A 12,073-nucleotide genomic window follows, 5' to 3' on the forward strand; every position below is an offset into this window, starting at 1 on the left:
AAGTCATTTAAAAAGTAATATCATGATTATTAAAAGTGAAAGAAATGATTATATTAGAATTTATTCCTCTGTCGTCTCACCATAAAGTTTATTTTTATGAGTGTAAGCTGAACACCACAGGAGTCCTTTGGTGTTCATGGCCAGACACACCCATGCTCATGCCCTCTGGGCTGTAGCCTGATTTAGGAAGGGAAGGTACTCCAGAGGTTGCAGAGTCTTCAGCTTATTAGAATCTAATGACCCATGCCAATTTGAAATTGATGTCCTGTGTTGCTGCTGGTCAGACTTCTGCTGCAGGCTGCTGTGAGCTGAAGTCCTTGGTCTTTGAAGTCCAGGCCCACAGCTGTAATTTTAACACCAATCATAATCCAGCCTATCAACTCCTTCTGGACACCGTTCAAAGTCTGTTATGTCAGCCCTACTTAACATTGAAATCCAGGGCTGGCAAGAAGTGTGAAATTGAATTTAGGACTAACTAAGATTGGATTTCGGATCACAAGGGGTAGTTATGCATTGAGATGGGGCTAAAGCACGTCCTGGAACTGAATTTACCACCCAGTCTGACAGCCTGAACCAGGGCTGGGTCTGGGAATAGCTGGGATGGCAAGCCTGCAGGAAGAGAGCTGGATTTAAGGTTTGGGTGATGGTTGGAGCACAGGGAAGCAATGCTAGGGGCTCTTTGATTTTGATGAAGCTGTAAGGGTTTGATGTGTTAAAGTTAGCAGTCTTAAACAAAGAAGTACAAGTCAGCCACATAATTGTAGAAGATTTTATTCATTTGGAGCAGTTACCATCAATAATGCTGCTTAAAAGCATTAAATCAGTGTATTTGTATTGTTACGTTCCTCTTCCTGAGGAGCTGAGAAAGCTGATCATGAGCATCAGGGAGTATGAGGACACAGAGTGGCCAAGTTCAGGGCAGAGTGGATGTGTGAGGCTGAGCCATCACCCAGAACATGCAGACAGCAGGAGGCTTCCTTTGTGGCCTGTGTGTAGCAACTGCAGCTGGTGAAACTCCAGCTGGGCCTTTATGTCTGGAAAAGTCAAAACGAGCAGCTTGAGAAACAACATGGGTCCTATTTCCACTACCAGAAGTTTAATGTGCAAGGCGACTGTTTATTTTTGTATGACACAGATGAACATTTTGAGGCACGGCTCAGAAATAGCACTTTCAAAATAGCACTTACTCTGAGCTGATAATAATATTTTTTATTGGAAAACAAGGAAATGTATTTCGTTCTCAGAAGAGAGATGGGAGAGTTTTATTCCCTCAGGTAACTCATATCAGCTATCAATAAGGCTGAAACAGGTAGTGGAAAACCAACTTTCATTCTTTCAAATTAGAAGTGTCATTCACAGCAATTCACTTTTCTGGAGATCAAAGAATGATATGCAGAATACTACAGATAACAGGAGGAGGTTAAAAATAATGCGAGTTCTTTGTCCTTTGATAAAGTGAAAAATAGTGATAGAGATTTTCATTATTTTTGAGAGAGAGAGAATAAAGATAAGCAAATACTCTCAACACGATAGGGAAACATTAGGTTCTCTCAAGATCTCAGTCCTTATAATCCTACGGTGAGCTTCCCCTGAATCATATTCAAAGACAACCAAGATGCTGGGAAAAAGAACAACTTCTTTCCTGCTACTCATGAGTGGTGTCAGACTAGAAGCCACAAACCAGTGAGAAATTAATAACTTGAACTCTGGTGGATCAGAAAATCTATTGTGGGATTCTCTGTTCAAGGAGACTCTTTTGAGATGCTTGATTGATGCCTCTTGCCAATAGGAGATGCTTCTTCCGTAGATGCAGGGCACAGCAGAGTTCTACTACCTTGTAGATGTGCTGGAAGATCATGAGGGAGCATACACAGGGCCCTGCTGGTGTCTCCCTCTGTGAGCACAGCTCAGGGATCAATTGGGATCTTCAGTTTTGTACTTTTTGGCAGTTTGGGGAAAGAAATATCAGATGAAACAGCACAAGCATATAATTTTGATTAAAGGAGATTCACATTGCTGGGGAGAACTGCAGAGGAACCCAGCTAATCAAGATGTTCAGATATCCAGATAATCAGGGAATGGTCATGTTTACATGGAGAAAGGAGTAACTTAACCTATTACTTTTTCCCGTTAGTTCTGGTAACTATTGTCATCGCTTACTAATTGCACCAGATGTAACCTTGCTTTGAGTATGGAAAATGCTGCCTCAGTAGGGAGCACCAGCCAGAAAGGTTACCTAAATCCCTGCATGTATAAAAGCTGGAAAATACAGTGCCCCAGTCCAAGGAATGGTTTCAGGGAGGATGCTCTTTGTAGTTTCACCAATCTCTGAAGAATGCAAGATATAAAGAGAGTTATAAGTTGGGTAATGAAATTGGCTAGTCATGGGCATGCTGGGCATGGCCAAATACTAAGAGTAGGTGTGATGTGAGATCATCCCAATGATATGCTCTGATGTTCACGCTCTTGTACTTGCCTTAGGATTTCACCAAGGCCAAAAGTGTAGCAGGAGTCGGTGCCCAGAACCCAAAATGCTACAGAAACCCCACAGTGATAGACGGGCTAGGTGTTTTTGTTTTGTTTTGTTTTTCAAAGACATACAAATACTTCAGGGCTCTTAAGGATTATCTAACAATGGAAATCCTGGTTATTTTTTAATTTTCCATCTGATGTTTTGTTACACCTTCCTCAAGTATTTAGCACTGAGTAGCAATAGAGAATTTAGTGGAAAATTCGTCTGATCTAGTCAAGACATTCTCATGTAACTCTATCAAAATTCCTTTGATTTTTACTATATTGATGAAATGAATAATCGGTTCACTCACATCCTTCTTTCACGTACTTATTTCCAGGGCTGGCCCTAACTGTGGTAAAACGCCATCCTGTTATTTTCAACATGAAACAAGCAGTCAGAAGCTTGCACGCTTGACTGCACTTCCTGATGTTAACACTGCTAACCAAGAACTGGGCTTCTGCTTCGTATGTCTCACTGCTCTTCACAAAAAACTGTCTCTGCAGAGAAGTGTAGGCGAAGTGGCTGAGAGAAGGAAGGAACACGAGTAGTTTTGTGTACAAAACATTCCTCCTACGCAAGTGGTACTCTGGGGGTGGCTGCTATCTTTAGACTCATTGAAAAGCCACAGTCCAAAAATAATAAAAAAGTGTTACTACGAATAATAAATGTGAGACCAACAGGTCAAATCTGAGCTTTTGCTTTTTTTTTTTTTAGAGTGGATGTGTGGGCTGAAAAGATTGATTGAGTCACATTTGAGAATGGAGAAAAATACAAGAAACAAATGAGAAGTGTTTCAGATGTTGATCGTTCTCTTTTTCATAGTAACAATTGAATGGAACATATTAGTAAAGCTTACATACTGCACACCTACACTTGCTATTTTTTAAAGTGTTTTTTGGTTGCTAAAGCCAAGGTGCCCTAAAAGAACCTAGAGCTTAATTGCCTGTTTAAAAATGTGACCAAACATGGCATGAATTTGTATGCAACAAGGATTATTTCTGAAAGAAAATTAGCACATAGTAGGTTAAGGTATGAAATTCTAGTCTGTTCTACACTCTGCATTCGTTCTCTGTGAGGACACTTCTGCCCTTACCTGGAGAGCTCTTGCAGGAACTTCAAGGAGGTACCCAACCCTCTCTGCTCTCATTCTTGCTTACTCCACCATCATTTCCAGGTTATCAACCAAAACAGTGGAATGATGGAACCTACAGGTAAGACTAGAAAGTGCTGGTCTGAGTCTCTGGGCACAAGCACTCATGTATAGCAAAAGATAAAACCGGAGGAAGGAGGGGTAAAATAAACTTGAGTTAATAAAGGAGGAATATGGTTTAGATTCTGCTGTCTCTCAAGAACTGCTCTGATATTTGTTTTGTTTGGCCTTTCTATCTCTTTCATGATACAAAACCCTACAGCTTGAATTTCAATTATTTTCCTTTGAAACAAGATAGTGTTTCAGCTTTCTGAAGACTGAAGGCTGGGCTCCTACCAAGGCTGTGACTGTGGAACTGTGGATTAACTTCCAGTAATTTTATGAGTTATGTCTCTAGTTAGGCTTTTCACTGCAACATCATGTGGTGGTGTGATTTTTTTGTTATTTTACGACTGTGTTCCTGCTGATAGTGGTACTTACGCAGAAAGGCATAGGTTGACTCTTTGCACATTGAAGCCTTCTGCCAGCAGAGCTCTGCTGGAAGCACTTCCCAACTCATCCATGTCTTGTTCTTCTGTATGGCTTGGCAATGGACTGAGTACATTTCCAGCATCTCGTGGTTGTAAATAATTCTGGTCGTTTCAGCAAGTGCTGCCACTCATTAAATCCGGTTTCTTTGAACACTCAGCCTGTGAGGTCAGCGTAAGACTCCTGCATCCTGTGAGTGATGTGACGTTTAAAGTTGCAGTGCATTAGTCATGCCCACTCACCAACATTTAGTTCTGAGTGGTTCTCTCCCACTTTTCCTCATTCTTTTACTCACATTTTCTGTCTTTTCATTTCCAGGTAGACTTGATTTGGATGTTACAGTTCCTGTAAGCTTTGAGGTGGCTGCAACCCACCTGAAGGTCTGAAGGAGGTCTCAGCTGTTGTCGCTGGGCTGTGCATGCAGGCCAGGCTGCTGCCCATTGCACTGACAGCTACAGTGGGCGTCAAAGGTAGGGGTAGAAATATTTCTTAGTTTCTAGCAAGAAAGCTGCTTTCATGCACAGCACATGCATTTTTTCTCAGCAAAGCAGCTGTTTTATCTCCAATCTTATTAGAAAACAGATTTACAACTTCATGCTTCAGAGGTGAGGAAATCTCCTGGCCTCAAAGAGGGTATCAAAATACACTGTATTTTGTGATGTGTTCAACATACGGAAAGCTTTCAAAAGCTCCAAGGGCTGAACTATTTTTCTTGTTAAAAATATCTCATTGTGCCTTATCTGTGAGCTTATCTTGTGGGTAAAACCAGAGATGCTGCACACAGAAGGTTCTTACTAAAATACCTCAAAGATAGGTTTGGCTGATCAGTTTTCTCTAAATATTACCACGCAGTCTGATCTCATTGAAAAAGCCTATAATTAACATGTAGTTTAATTCCATGTGTACATTTGTATTGAGTGAGTTTCTCAATTTTCAAATGGGCATAAAATGTAAGTTTCAGTGGATACCAATAATTTTTGTAAACCTTAGGCAAGTACAAGTACAGAATTACTTGTGGAGGTTGTGGTGAGGAGTGCTGGGCAAGAAATACAAGAGGGAAGTCTTCAGATGTTGCTGAAAGAAGTGGTGCTAGTACTGTTTCCACTGCCTCCCTGCTCCTCCTGCCACCAGACGGGAAATGTGACGTCCCACTGAGGCATGGCTGCTGGCAGGAATGGCATCTCTGTGCTCAAGTCAGTCTTGCACCTCTAGGGCAGTGTTGTTCACAGGCTTGTAAAAAATACATTTCGAAATGGATTAGAAGTGCAGAAGTTTTGCAGAGACATATTGCATGTGACGGGAATTCCTATAAGAGCCTGAGGAAGAGACTGACTGTAACAGATGCCATCTTTTGTGGTTGTCTCTGAGGCATGTGAAACATGAAGGGCAGCAGAGCTCCTGGGCATGCAGGTCAAGGACCACCAACAAAGTGGGTACAGGCAGAGATTTTTAGTGTTGATTAAGCATTTTTTCATTTGTTCACAAAGGTTTTATGCACTTTTTTAAAAAAATTATTCTAGCTTGCATGTTTTATGTGCATACTTTTTTTACTTTATCTCTCTTCAAAGACAGGGTCAGTTTCAGGTGCCTGCTTATTGTTAAATTTTATTTTAAAGATGTGGTGATCCTTAATACTGGAACATACTACATACTACATACTACATACTGTAGTGTACAGGGATAGGTAGCTGGGATTGGGGCAGTGACACTTTAATACCCCGTACACTACATGATGTTTTGATGTGGAATACTGAAATCCAAAAACAAAAAAAGCAAAAACAAAAACATAAAACCATGACACACCCCAAGCAAGTTTTCAGCTTCCATCACACTCCCCTGAAGTATCCATAACGTAAGAGAATATTATCCTCAGGAACTGCACAGGCTGCTGTGAAGGTCAGCATAAGCATCAGTAGCTAGTGGCAATGAGGAAGCTCTCTGAGACATGGCAAAAAAAGAGGAATTTCACCTGATCCCCATATGTTCCTGTGAAGCATTTTCTAACTTTGAGGGACTGTGCAATATTACAAGTCTGGAAATCTCAGGACAGATTTGCTAACAGTAGTCTGACACAAATAGTTGCCAAATGCCAGGTTGTAGAGAACACTGTTCAGTGGCAGACTCAGCCCCTATTCATAGTGAGCAGGAGGAAAAGAATAAGTTCACAACTCTGTGAATGTGTGAAATGCTTATGTTAGCCAATGGACCTGTGTCCTGAAGCACATCCAGACTTGACACCACACTCAGGTTTATTGAGACATTTCTTCTTCCATGTAGAATATAAATCCAGTGGCTGCTCTGAAACCAGACTTCTGCAAGCTTTCTTTCCAGTGTTTTCTTTCCAGGTGTCAGTGGTGGTAATGTTTGCAGTGACACTATGGGAAATCCACGTTCAAATCTTTCTTTTGTGTCTGGGATGACACAGGCCTCTGATGCTGCTCATCAGAAGAAAGAGACATGGGGGATGCCTGGACTGCAGTTTCTGCCCATGGGATTCTCCATATACTGCATCGCATGGCACTGCATGTGTACTGTGCCATCCTCCTGGAGCAGGAGTCCAAGCCTCCATACTATCCTTCCTCCAATAAGAGAGTTATCTTTATGTGTATATACACACAGTGTACCTTATAAGAACTTGATTTATTGCAGGGAATGCGTGCCTTTATGGCACAGCAGATCTTTAATTAGTAATATCAGCACTGGCTGAACAAGTTGAAGTAATAAAGCAGTATGAGGAGAGTCATAGAGCTCAGTGCTGGCTAATTTAGCCTGCCTATTAGTTGGACTAATTAGCCCAGATGGAAAGCAATACTTAAGCAGTCACTCCACTACTGCTTTTTGAGCCAGATCATTCAGAGCCAGCTCTGATATTTCTACACAGTAGCACATCGTACTGTGTAAATATATTGTCAGTGCTGCAAAGCAGATGGCCTTGTAGGAACCTTACTTCTCACATAGGCCACTGCTAATTCATAACTTCATGTTGTGCTGGAGACCTCTCATATGGAATCTTTCAGTGAGAGAAACATAATTTTCCCCATAGTATCTACCAGCAGAATTTGCATTTCTTAGCCTAGTTAATCTGGGTCATACGTTTTTTTAATTATTTTCAATAAGAAAATTCTGTAATGCTGCTATGAAATGTCTTGTATTTTGCAATACTAACATAAATTTTTTTAATGTCTGATTTCTATTATGGCTGTCAGTGATGACAAACATAGATTTCAGTGAAAAAAAGATGAAATAAATAGAATAGTGTACAAAACAGACTAAGAACTAAGAAAAGTATTTCCAAGCAAATTATCTTCATATGGACACAAATCATAGACAGAAGAAAATAAAAAGCTGTTCATCAAAGCTTTAATCAATTACATATGGCTTGAGCAAGGATGACTAGTATGAGTAATTCTTCTTTTGACATTTAGCTATCCTTTAAAAACACAAAATACAGTTTAAAAACAGAGCACTGGAGTGAAAATGCATAGGAAAGTCTGGTGGAAATAATGAAGTATGATTCTATTAAGTACACCCAATTTTGCTCCATAAAGAGTGTTGGTTAAAGAAGGCTATGGGAGGAGGTGGAACAGCTGAACCTCTACCACAGTCCTCTAGAGGAGGTGCAGCAGCTGTCCATCTGCATCAGGGCAGAATGAATGCCTCTGCAGGAAATACAGGCTGTGTCCTTTCAGCTGTTAGTCTGCCAAAGTTGTCGTACCTTCCCCAGAAGTGACTGCAATGAATAGCAGAATGCTAAGCAGATGGAAGTGTTGGAGTCAGGTATGGAGCTAAAAGTGATGTGCTGGTGTCAAAGCCTTGTTTCCGTGACATCTAATCCTGGTTTAGAGAAATCTCTAGGAATTGGTACCAAATTCTCTGAGAGATGATGATAAAATTAGATTTAGACAAGTATATCATCAGAAACATTTCTCAGGACTTCAGGTGCTACACAAACATAGCAAATATTGGTGGGCAGATAAGAAGATGTAAGTTCTAGAGAAGCTGCTCTGAGTTTTCAGTCAAAGGTGGAATTCTGAGCAATGGTTCATGTGAATATCAGCACTCATTCAGAGGAGTGGATAAGCACTGATTAAATTTGTTTGTGTGATAATTGATGCTAGTGAAGAGTGAAGTGTATTTTCTGTTTGCCTTAGGCATGCTTACAGAAAGGCAACCAGTCTTAATCTGCTGATATCAACAGGACAAATGTGCCTTCCCAGACAGTGCAACTACTGCATACACTGCTCTGTGCGTGTACTTGTGCTCCATGCAGCCCAGATAAACTTATCGGGTTCAGCTTAATTCAGGACAGCATCTTTGTGTCATCTGCAGACTTTACTCATGGTTATTTTCTCTTTGTTTCCGTATCAATCATGCAAACATTCAGTCGTGTTAGTTCAGCGTAAAGCTCTGCCAGAAACATATCACTGGGTGAAAAATCCCATGTAGACATCTTGGAATCTTTCAGCTGATTCTAAATCCATGCACTGTTTGGGCTACTTCTAATTTATAGTGCCACATTTCAATCAGGTTGTCTTGGTGGATTGGTTCACCCATCTCACAGATTATTTTGCTTAAATATATCCATTGCTTTTATCGACTAAATTTAACATTTCAAGGAGAAATCTGGTTTGTTTTGAAGACAATCTTTTTTTGTGTGTTTTTTTTTTTTTTCCCATAAATCATACTGGTGGATGCTGAATACTTACACTTCCATTTAATACTTTGTTTTTCCACAGTTTTGTCTGAGACACACAAACTAACAAATCTTCTGCTGCACTGTCGTGTCTCCCTCTCACCCCCAGGTGTTAATTGTTTTTAATTTTGGCACAACTATCAGACTTCCAGGTGTTTTTTTTTAATTTCGCTCTAGCTGCATTTGATATTCCTTATGCCAAAATGAAATATCAATGGACCAAAGTTACTCCATAGCCTGCTCTTTTTCCTGGATACTAATAATGCAGGCTGGTTGATGTTACAAATATTTATCCAAACAGATGCATTTTACCATCTGACATTTGATAATTCATCATCTTCATGTGATACGGGTACATCATATCCCTTCCTCCTAATATAAACTAAAACTCTTCAGTACTTCTGCATTTTTTGAAGCATTATTAAGAGCTTTTTCATTTCCTTTGACTAATGAGCTTTCTACCATAGCTAGTGTTTATTCTCTTCCTTTTTTCTATCTTAACTTTACTCCCAGTTTCATCTCTTAACAGTTTTCTATACTTTACAGCAGGGCCTGAGTCACTTGTGACATACATGGCATGAAGGCTTGGTAACTGCTGAAACTATGGAATCTGTGTGTATGTGTATGACTTTGGCTGTAGGGAAAAACATTAATGTTCAAGTTCAGAATTTAATATGTTACAGATGCGTGTGAGTGAGCTGCCCGTGGTGCAGCTGGGTGTGCTTACTGATCCCATGACAAGCTGAAGATGTCTGCAGTGAGGAGGCCGCTTAGCCCATTATGCTCCAGAAAGCTTTGAGGTCAGGATACAGGTTTGCACGAGCCTGCCAGACTCTGAGAACGTGACATTCATCTCAGTCTCTCTGACCACAGTTGAGGATGCAGTGGAGGGGCCTTTTTCACAGGCCACAGAAAGTAAAACAACAACCCAACCACATGAGGAAATGGCTAGCACATCCTATCTTCAGAACAATACCAGATCCTGGGCTTGATAAAGTTTTCCTGTACTGACTACATTGATTTGTAGCAGGGAGGAAAGAAAAAAGAGCACACAGATATATGAAACTTCTCCCAGTTGCTCTAAGATGAACTCTCTGCAGTGCCCAGCGGTGGTTCCTGGGTCATACCTGGCAGCTCCGAGTGAAAGTCCAGGATACCTTAAGGCATCTCGAATGACATAAAATGCAAACTTAACTGAATTAAGGCCCTTGAGTGGGAGTCAGATTAATGGACCTTACTTTTAGATAGCTAAGTGCAAGTATCTCATTTGCAAACAAGGCTTCCTTCATAACCAGTGGAACTCTCATAAATGCCCTCTAGTCATTTGGTTAAGCATGGGTGGTGCATTTGGACAAGCTGGGTAGCAATTTGGGAATACTGACAGGGACAGAACACTGTTGCTTCAACAGAGGTGTAGTGTAGCTACTAGGGAGGTACACTGGGCTTCTCAGCTGGCCGCTGGCTGCTGCTGGGGTGCAGACCTCATGTCACTGCTCCTCTCCTCAAGCAGCATCACAGATATCGTAGGGCATCTTGGATGATTTAGCCATTTGACTGTGGGCAACATGAAGATGTAATCAAGCCCTAGAGCTCCACTGGCTGCAAATGTAAACCGATCAGCTAGTTTAGCAATATTAGACATTCAAATGTGGGAATCTTAATCTGGAGCTGAATCTCACCCACTGGTTAGAATAATTGTTATTTCCAAGGCTAACATTGTACTTAGTTTGGCTTAAAAGCTAACATTTCTGAATTGTACATCAAAGTGTAGCTGGTGTAAGGAATAATTTGGGTAGTTTACTCTTCGACAATGCAGATGCGCCGAAGGATCAGGCGTTGTATAGAAGCAGATTTACCAGCAGTTTTCTGCCCTTTGTGCCACCATGACATCAAGTTTTGCTTGGTAATATATCAGCAGCAGTGAGGATGGGTAGGGGAGACACAACACATCCAGCACTGTACATTCAAAGCCTGAAGTGAAGGAGGCACAATAATGTAGTATAAGTAAGAAGCTGGAACACTATGATTCGCTCTTGTAACACAAATAACATCTTCTGCCACCTCAGTTTTGCTGTCCCTTCCTCCTGATGTAAAGTGATGTTAAGCAACAAAAGACACCGCTAAGACTTGTTCAGGCACCATTCTGTTCGTATCAGAGACTGAGTCTTCTGCTTCTGCAGACACGTCAGATCTGGTCAAGTTTTCTCCACTTCCCTGGAGGAAAAGTCACTGGAAATGTTTTCTGGCATCAGTGAATTTTATGTGAGCTGAAACTGAGGAAGAATGCCTCCTTTTTCTCAGTGATTCAGTATGTCCCCAGAAAATTCTGCCCTGTTGCATGTGTGGAAGAAGATTGAGCTTTGAGTGAGGATGAGAAACATGATTGTATGTTTGGGAACTAGTGAATTACTCAGATGTATTGCCTCTTGTGTGTGAAGATCCTTGTGCGATGTTGCTTTTCAAACAGTAAGAAAATAAGCTTCATAACACTTGTTCATGTAAAGATGAAGGAAAATTCACATCATACTGAAAAAATGTGATTGGATTTGCTTGGAAAAAAACAAGTAAGTTTCCTTATCATTGTACCAAAAGTAGAAATACTAGTAATAAAAAAAAATCTGTGAGGAAACAAAATGAGCAGTGATTGTGCTCAGTTTGAGATGAGAAGCTCAGGCCCTTCAGATTTTTGGTCTTTGCAGGCAAGGACAGTTATGTTCTGCACCATGTGCTGTCACCTCGTCTTACCAAAGGTTCTGTAGCCAAAATGTTTTGTAAAACTCTTTTCCTATAGACTTTGCTGTTCCAGTAACTATGTTTTATGACTACTATTTTTGCTGGTGTTATTATGTCTTTGATTCACAAAGCATAGTAGAGCTGGCCAATCAAAGAGCAGACTGCTGCTTTTGCTTCCTGTGTTTTGACTTCATATTGTGAAGCTTCACAGCCCACAGTCCTATAACACTTCTAGTGATCCATCTTATACCATATCTGTCTTTGCCTTAAGATTCTGTGGGGCATGCACTGCAGTTGTTTAAATAATTTTATCTATTGTACTACGTTATGTTCATTTATGGGTGATGACACTGTCTTCAAGTGATGAGTCATAGAAAATGCCAGCTCATGTGGCTTTTGTTTCTTTATTCCCAGTTCAAGACTCACATGATTTCATTAGGGCTGTCACAGTTTG

This window comes from Centrocercus urophasianus, unplaced genomic scaffold (genome assembly GCF_019232065.1).
Source record: "Centrocercus urophasianus isolate 14NV4802_14NV808 unplaced genomic scaffold, USGS_Curo_1.0 seq_13, whole genome shotgun sequence".
NCBI classification, from domain to species: domain Eukaryota; kingdom Metazoa; phylum Chordata; class Aves; order Galliformes; family Phasianidae; genus Centrocercus; species Centrocercus urophasianus.